Here is an 8793-nt window from a genome sequence, read left to right on the forward strand (position 1 = left end):
GATGCGCTGCAGAAGGTGGAGCCGGCGGCTGGCGATAAGGGCATTGCTGTGGGAGAAGAACACCTCAAGGGACCCGCCGGACCACCGAAGCACCTGGTAGAGGCGCTCGGTGAGGTTGATCGAGCCGTTCCGCGAAACGCTGCCGGCTCCATGGAGCAGTACATGGAACGCCACCCTTGCCGGTGAATGCGGAATCCTGTCACCACGTCCTCCGTCGCGATGTTGTACACCCACCCGGCATCTCTCCCCCATGAGCTCCCGTCCTCGTAAGCGCATGTCATCAAGGTAGTTAGGTCCTTTCTGAGCCCCTCGTCGACCAGCACCGGGGTGATAGATCGATCTTGGATCGCGGCATCCGGCACCGAGTTGATGAAGGACGTCGAGTAACCAAACTCACCGGTCTTACGCACAAGTTTAGTGTTCTCTGCTCTATAGCGTGGCGGCTCGATGCCATAGAGTGCGACACGACGGAACATGGTGCCGGTGCCGAGGTAGGTAGGCCCTTGGAGGCCGTTGAGCGCAAGCATGGTGCCGTCGAAGAAGACACGGTTGTGGTTGGCGTAGCGATCAGTTGGGTCGACGTCGTCAAACCGTTGCGGGAACTGGACGAACGCCGTGTTCTGACCGTCACGAGGATCGAGCATGAAGCACATAGGGGCACGGAGAGCTTGCGAATTGTTGATGTAGTGGTCGCAGTCAAAGTTGATGACGAAGGGTGCGTTAGAGAGGAGCGCGGAGACACGGAGCATCACGTTCATGGCGCCTGCCTTCTTTTGGTTGTCATAACCAGGGCGCTTCTCTCGGGAGATGTAGACAAGCATGGGGAGTCTCGTGTCAACGTTGCTGAAGTCAAATGGATTGTCGGTGCTCGCGGGCGATCCAAGTTGTGGTTGACAGCTTGGATGGTCTAGTAGGACCTGTCAAAAGAGCAAAGTAGTTCCAACAACTTTGTTGGTCAAATGAACTTGAGAAGTTTGCCAACTCACAGTAAACTAAATATCTATTTTATACACTAACAACGCACTAGTCAAAATATTTTTCGGAGGGGCGGAATTTTTACCTGAACAATTCCAGCATGTTGTCCTCTTCGGTGGTTCTCGGCTTGCTCAACCCATGTACCCGGCCATTGTGTCCCATCAGCCATCCAAGTGGCACTTACACCACCTTTGTTCTTCGAGTTGTAGGCATCAGATCGTTGGCGAATGGTGGTAGATAGGGAGTCTATTCTCACCTTGAACTCCTCGTATTCTCTGCGCACACGCCTACGTTCCCTCATGAACTCTCCTGCCATACCCCCAGCATACGAGTGTGTCTTGATTCCAAAATAGCTCTCGGGGGACCTTGGCTCGACACAATGCTTTCGGCAAAACGGGACCCACAACGCAGCGAAACTGGCAAGCTGGACCATCGCCTCGTAGTGCACTAACGTGCCACCGTCGTCCGAGAGGTAGCATGCGTAATTGTCGACCGGGTAGTCGGCAGCGAGGATGGAGAGGATGGTGTTTACGGTGTATAGGACGGGCTCATCCACGGGATCGACTGTGGTGACAAAGACGTCAATCCCTGGAAGGGTGGCATCGTCGTGTCGGTCTGCGAGGGCGGCGAGGTCCGGGACGCGCTTGATGGGGTTGAGCTTGGGGAGCTGGTTGAGGAGCCATGAAAAGCCAAACCAGGCGTCAGCAGTCATAGATGCGGTCCAGAGCCACACACCGTCGTGATTCTTGTGCTCCACGCGCCACTTGAAGAAGACGACGACGGCGACCAAGCGCACGAGCATCAAGAACCTGTTATTACAGAAAGATAATATTATTCACAAGTGCAGGATTGTGAAATCCTTCATTGAATCATAGTTCTCAATTCATCCTATACATAGTGAGCGTTGGTTTCGCAAAGCTTTGTAAATGTTGACCAAATTCATGCAATTCCTCTGGTCCAAACCACGATACTTACTTTGGATGGGATTGGGTGGAGTAAAAGATTATCTATATGTTAAATATATAATGTATCGTATATATACCATACAAAAATATATTTCATTGATGAATTTTGATATTGATTTTGTATTCTAGACATGGACAACTGTTTCTACAAACTTGGTCAAAGTATGACCTTTAAAAAAAAATCAAACGCGCACTATGTTTATTACGGGACAGAGGTATGGTAGTAGTGTGAAAACCAGCATGTGGAATGATCATCAACCTGTAAGGGTGCAGGATGCTTCCCTTGACCTTCATGGTCCGGAACAGCAGAGGCCGGTTGCGGTCATCGCCGGACATGCCTCCCTCATCCGCGGCAACCCACACGTCGTCCTTTGCGCCAAGGCCCCGTTTGGCCACGGGGGAGTCCGCCGCGACAGAGACGGCAACGGCGTGGCCATCCGGGACGTCGACGCGGAGGGCGTTGGATCTGCGAGTGACTGCCGCGGCCATCGTGTAAGCCAAGGTGGCCGATGTTGGTGTACGCACGCACACGCCCCGATGCTCGTATGTTCGTGTCTTGGGGATGCGTGTCCGTTGGGGGCTTATATACCGCGTGGGCAGCCGCTTCCGCATGGTCAAATGCTAGTGCTAGCTCCTCCTCGTTGAAGCACGGTTAGCTCCTCCTCCTCGTCGTCGTTGTCGTCGTCGTCGTTGCTATGATAAACCATCGGCCGCCACTTCGGCAGGTCCGCCTGGTCAACTGCGGCAAGGAAAGGATCGTATTCTGAGGTCCGGCCGATCAAATACAACCGGCCGGCGGAAGCTCACCTGCTGCTACTTATAAGCAAAAGTATATTTCATGTCTACATCGATCGTTAGAGAAGGCGTGTATGCTTGCACTAGTAAGAGTATATCAAGTGAAGATGTGGTGAAAAGGACGTGGGGAAAGGTACGGGAGAACATAATGTTTTGAATGTGTGTGCGCATGAATCAGCCGGCGACAGGTCTATGGATGGATGCTCTACCGCTGGGCATGACCGCTTTACTTTCCTCAATCAGCACTTGTTCGCTTTGCTCGGCTCACATATTATTTTTGAGATTGTTTAAAAAGGGTGCGTCTGCGCTCTCTCCTCTCCCCGCTTTCCTTTTTCTTTCTCTTCAGCGTCTGTATCCTCGTGTGGATAGTCAAGTTGGCCGGTGTTGTCTTGTGTGGGCTGTTTTGACTGTTTTAGCCCGGTTTTCGATATATTAATTGGCAACTCTCCTCTTCTTTTTAATGAATCGAGATCCTCTGGAGCCGACTTTAAAAAAAGGCAATGCTTCTCCCACAACCCCACTTTCCAGTGACAAAGGGTCTGGAAATAGTAGTGGCCCACATGATACCTTTTCAACATGGGGATCCAGAACCTGGATTAGCCAAGAGTGTATTTAATAGTATCTAGCAAAAATTTTCAATCACTGGGTCAACTGTCAAAATAACTTTTACTCCATGAGGCAATGAGGGTCAAATTAAAATCCCTAAGATTTGGTACTCGCGTACCTCCGAAAGATTTCTTCTTGGACACAAGCCCCAAGTTAGCCAGATGTACTTATGCTCATCTCCAAGATTAACCCCAAAAATGAGGCATCTGGGAGTTAATAACAATAATGGTCCATTTGAAATATTTCGTCATAGACATAAGATAGGCGGGAATACTAGCAATACAAGTACCAAGCAAAATCAGCTTACGCCTATAAGACGGGATTTTACCCAGCCAGCCAGAGATGTTCTTAATAATTCTGTCAACAGCATGCTGTATATATTCCCTCCTAAGCTTTTTATAGTGCAAAGGCACACCCAGGTATTTAAATAAAAATCACCAATTTTGCAGCAACAAATCTAAGCTAAAGAGTTAGCCAAATGATCTTCCTCATTGATAGTATGAAAATCACTTTTATGAAAGTGAATTTTTATACCAAAAAGTTTCTCAAAGCAAGACACAATCCACTTAAGATTCCTAGCATGATCTAGAGAATTATTCAAGAAAAGAACAGTATCATCCGCATATTGGAGACTCACTACACACCCATGAGTAACATTAGGTATTAAACCATCAATGAAATTGTATTAACAACGTTTATTAATATCTTAGAAAAGCCATCAACAACCAAGTTAAAAGGTATAGGGGAGAGGGGTGTTGGGGAACGTAGTAATTTCAAAAAAAATCCTACGCACACGCAAGATCATGGTGATGCATAGCAACGAGAGGGGAGAGTGTGTCTACGTACCCTCGTAGACCGAATGCAGAAGCGTTAGCACAACGCGGTTGATGTAGTCGTACATCTTCACGATCCGACCGATCAAGTACCGAACGTACGTCACTTCCGAGTTCTGCATACGTTCAACTCGATGACGTCCCTTGAACTCCGATCCAGCCGAGCTTTGAGGGAGAGTTCCATCAGCACGACGGCGTGGTGACGATGATGATATTCTACCGACGCAGGGCTTCGCCTAAGCACCGCTACGATATGACCGAGGAGGATTATGGTGGAGGGGGGCACCGCACACGGCTAAGAGATCCAAGGGATCAATTGTTGTGTCTCTAGGGGGTGCCTCCCTCCCCGTATATAAAGGAGTAGAGGAGGGGGAGGGGGCCGGCCACCATTGGCGCGCCCCATGAGGAGTCCTACTCCCACCGGGAGTAGGACCCCCCTTCCATGTTGGAGTAGGAGAGGAGAGGGAAGGAGAAAGAGGAAGAAAGAAAAGGGGGGGCGCCCCCCTTCCTTGTCCAATTCGGACTTGGGAGGGGAGGGGCGCGCGGCTGCCCCTTGGCCGCCTCTCCTCTTTCACCAATTGGGCCGATGAGGCCCAATAACCTCTGGGGGGGTGTCCGGTAACCCCCCGGTACTCCGGTATATATTCGATAACCCCCTGAACCATTCCGGTGTCCGAATATAGTCATCCAATATATCAATATTCATGTCTCGACCATTTCAAGACTCCTCGCCATGTTTGTGATCACATCCGGGACTCCGAACTACCTTCGGCACATCAAAACACATAAACTCATAATACAACCGTCATCGAACTTTAAGCGTGCGGACCCTACGGGTTTGAGAACTATGTAGACATGACTGAGACACGTCTCCGGTCAATAACCAATAGCGGAACCTGGATGACCTAGTTCAATCTCGTTGTCGACAAGTCTCTTTACTCGTTCCGTAATACATCATCCCGCAACTAACTCATTAGTTGCAATGCTTGCAAGGCTTAAGTGATGTGTATTACCGAGTGGGCCCAGAGATACCTCTCCGACAATCGGAGTGACAAATCCTAATCTTCAAATACGCCAACCCAACAAGTACCTTTGGAGACACCTGGTAGAGCACCTTTATAATCACCCAGTTACGTTGTGACGTTTGGTAGCACACAAAGTGTTCCTCCGGTAAACGGGAGTTGCATAATCTCATAGTCATAGGAACATGTATAAGTCATGAAGAAAGCAATAGCAACAAACTAAACGATCAAGTGCTAAGCTAACGGAATGGGTCAAGTCAATCACATCATTCTCCTAATGATGTGATCCCGTTAATCAAATGACAACTCATGTCTATGGTTAGGAAACATAACCATCTTTGATCAACGAGCTAGTCAAGTAGAGGCATACTAGTGACACTCTGTTTTGTCTATGTATTCACACATGTATTATGTTTCTGGTTAATACAATTCTAGCATGAATAATAAACATTTATCATGATATAAGGAAATGAATAATAACTTTATTATTGCCTCTAGGGCATATTCCTTCAGTCTCCCACTTGCACTAGAGTCAATAATCTAGATTACACAGTAATGATTCTAACACCCATGGAGCCTTGGTGCTGATCATGTTTTGCTCGTGGAAGAGGCTTAGTCAGATGGGTCTGCAACATTCAGATCCGTATGTATCTTGCAAATCTCTATGTCTCCCACCTGGACTGGATCCCCGGATGGATGAAGCGTCTCTTGATGTGCTTTGTTCTCTTGTGAAATCTGGATTCCTTTGCCAAAGAATTGCACCAGTATTGTCACAAAAGATTTTCATTGGACCCGATGCACTAGGTATGACACCTAGATCGGATATGAACTCCTCAGACTCCTTATTTGCTGCTTCGAAGCAGCTATGTATTCCGCTTCACATGTAGATCCCGCACGACGCTTGTTTAGAACTGCACCAACTGACAGCTCCACTTTAATAAAAACACGTATCCGGTTGCGATTTAGAATCGTCCGGATCAGTGTCAAAGCTTGCATCACGTAACCATTTACGACGAGCTCTTTGTCACCTCCATAAACGAGAAACATATCCTTAGTCCTTTTCAGGTATTTCAGGATGTTCTTGACCGCTGTCCAGTGATCCACTCCTGGATTACTTTGGTACCTCCCTGCTAGACTTAATAGCAAGGCACACATCAGGTCTGGTACACAGCATTGCATACATGATAGAGCCTATGGCTGAAGCATAGGGAACATCTTTTTTTCTCTCTATCTTCTGTAGTGGTCGGCATTGAGTCTTACTCAACTTCACACCTTGTAACACAGGCAAGAACCCTTTCTTTGCTTGATCCATTTTGAACTTCTTCAAAACTTTGTCAAGGTATGTGCTTTGTGAAAGTCCAATTAAGCATCTTGATCTATCTCTATAGATCTTGATGCCCAATATATAAGCAGCTTCACCGAGGTCTTTCATTGAAAAACTCTTATTCAAATATCCTTTTATGCTATCCAGAAATTCTATATCATTTCCAATCAACAATATGTCATCCACATATAAGATAGAAATGCTACAGAGCTCCCACTCACTTTCTTGTAAATACAGGCTTCTCCAAAAGTCGTATAAAACCATATGCTTTGATCACACTATCAAAACGTTTATTCCAACTCCGAGAGGCTTGCACCAGTCCATAAATGGATCGCTGGAGCTTGCACACTTTGTTAGCTCCCTTTGGATCGACAAAACCTTCTGGTTGCATCATATACAACTCTTCTTCCAGAAATCCATTCAGGAATGCAGTTTTGACATCCATTTGCCAAATTTCATAATCATAAAATGCGGCAATTGCTAACATGATTCGGACAGACTTAAGCATCGCTACGGGTGAGAAGGTCTCATCGTATTCAATCCCTTGAACTTGTCGAAAACCTTTGCAACAAGTCGAGCTTTGTAGACAGTAACATTACCTCAGCGTCAGTCTTCTTCTTGAAGATCCATTTATTCTCAATGGCTTGCCGATCATCGGGCAAGTCAACCAAAGTCCACACTTTGTTCTCATACATGGATCCCATCTCAGATTTCATGGCTTCAAGCCATTTTGCGGAATCTGGGCTCACCATCGCTTCTCATAGTTCGTAGGTTCGTCATGGTCTAGTAACATAACCTCCAGAACGTACCACTCTGGTGCGGATCTTACTCTGGTTGACCTACGAGGTTCAGTAACAACTTGATCTGAAGTTTCATGATCATCATCATTAACTTCCTCACTAATTGGTGTGCGTCATAGGAACCGGTTTCTGTGATGAACTACTTTCCAATAAGGGAGCAGGTACGGTTACCTCATCAAGTTCTACTTTCCTCCCACTCACTTCTTTCGAGAGAAACTCCTTCTCTAGAAAGGATCCATTCTTAGCAACGAATGTCTTGCCTTCGGATCTGTGATAGAAGGTGTACCCAACAGTCTCCTTTGGGTATCCTATGAAGACACATTTCTCCGATTTGGGTTCGAGCTTATCAGGTTGAAGCTTTTTCACATAAGCATCGCAGCCCCAAACTTTAAGAAACGACAACTTTGGTTTCTTGCCAAACCATAGTTCATAAGGCGTCTCAACGGATTTTGATGGTGCCCTATTTAACGTGAATGCAGCCGTCTCTAAAGCATAACCCCAAATGATAGCGGTAAATCAGTAAGAGACATCATAGATCGCACCATATCTAGTAAAGTACGATTACGATGTTCGGACACACCATTACGCTGTGGTGTTCCGGGTGGCGTGAGTTGCAAAACTATTCCGCATTGTTTCAAATGTAGACCAAACTCGTAACTCAAATATTCTCCTCCACGATCAGATCGTAGAAACTTTATTTTCTTGTTACGATGATTTTCAACTTCACTCTGAAATTCTTTGAACTTTTCAAATGTTTCAGACTTATGTTTCATTAAGTAGATATACCCATATCTGCTTAAATCATCTGTGAAGGTGAGAAAATAACGATACCCGCCGAGCCCTCAAACATTCATTGGACCACATACATCAGTATGTATGATTTCCAACAAATCTTGCTCGCTCCATAGTTCCGGAGAACGGCGTTTTAGTCATCTTGCCCATGGCATGGTTCACAAGTACCAAGTGATTCATAATCAAGTGATTCCAAAAGTCCATCAGTATGGAGTTTCTTCATGCGCTTTATACCAATATGACCCAAACGGCAGTGCCACAAATAAGTTGCACTATCATTATCAACTCTGCATCTTTTGGCTTCAACATTATGAATATGTGTATCACTACTATCGAGATTCATCAAAAATAGACCACTCAAGGGTGCATGACCATAAAAGATATTACTCATATAAATAGAACAACCATTATTCTCTGATTTAAATGAATAACCGTCTCGCATCAAACAAGACCAGATATAATGTTCATGCTCAACGCTGGCACCAAATAACAATTATTTAGGTCTAATAACTAATCCCGAAGGTAGATGTAGAGGTAGCGTGCCGACGGCGATCACATCGACTTTGGAACCTTTCCCACGCGCATCGTCACCTCGTCCTTAGCCAGTGTTCGCTTAATCCGTAGTCCCTGTTTCGAGTTGCAAATATTAGCAACAGAACCAGTATCAAATACCCAGGTGCT

The 8793-nt window shown here is 46.3% G+C and overlaps 1 pseudogene; it reads right to left on the bottom strand.

The window, feature by feature from the left end:
• The window catches only part of LOC125507353, an 11341-nt pseudogene extending 8912 nt beyond the window's left edge, over positions 1–2429 (bottom strand).
• Positions 2430–8793: the final 6364 nt, after the last annotated feature.

Source organism: Triticum urartu, chromosome 5 (genome assembly GCF_003073215.2).
Source record: "Triticum urartu cultivar G1812 chromosome 5, Tu2.1, whole genome shotgun sequence".
Taxonomy (NCBI): Eukaryota; Viridiplantae; Streptophyta; class Magnoliopsida; order Poales; family Poaceae; genus Triticum; species Triticum urartu.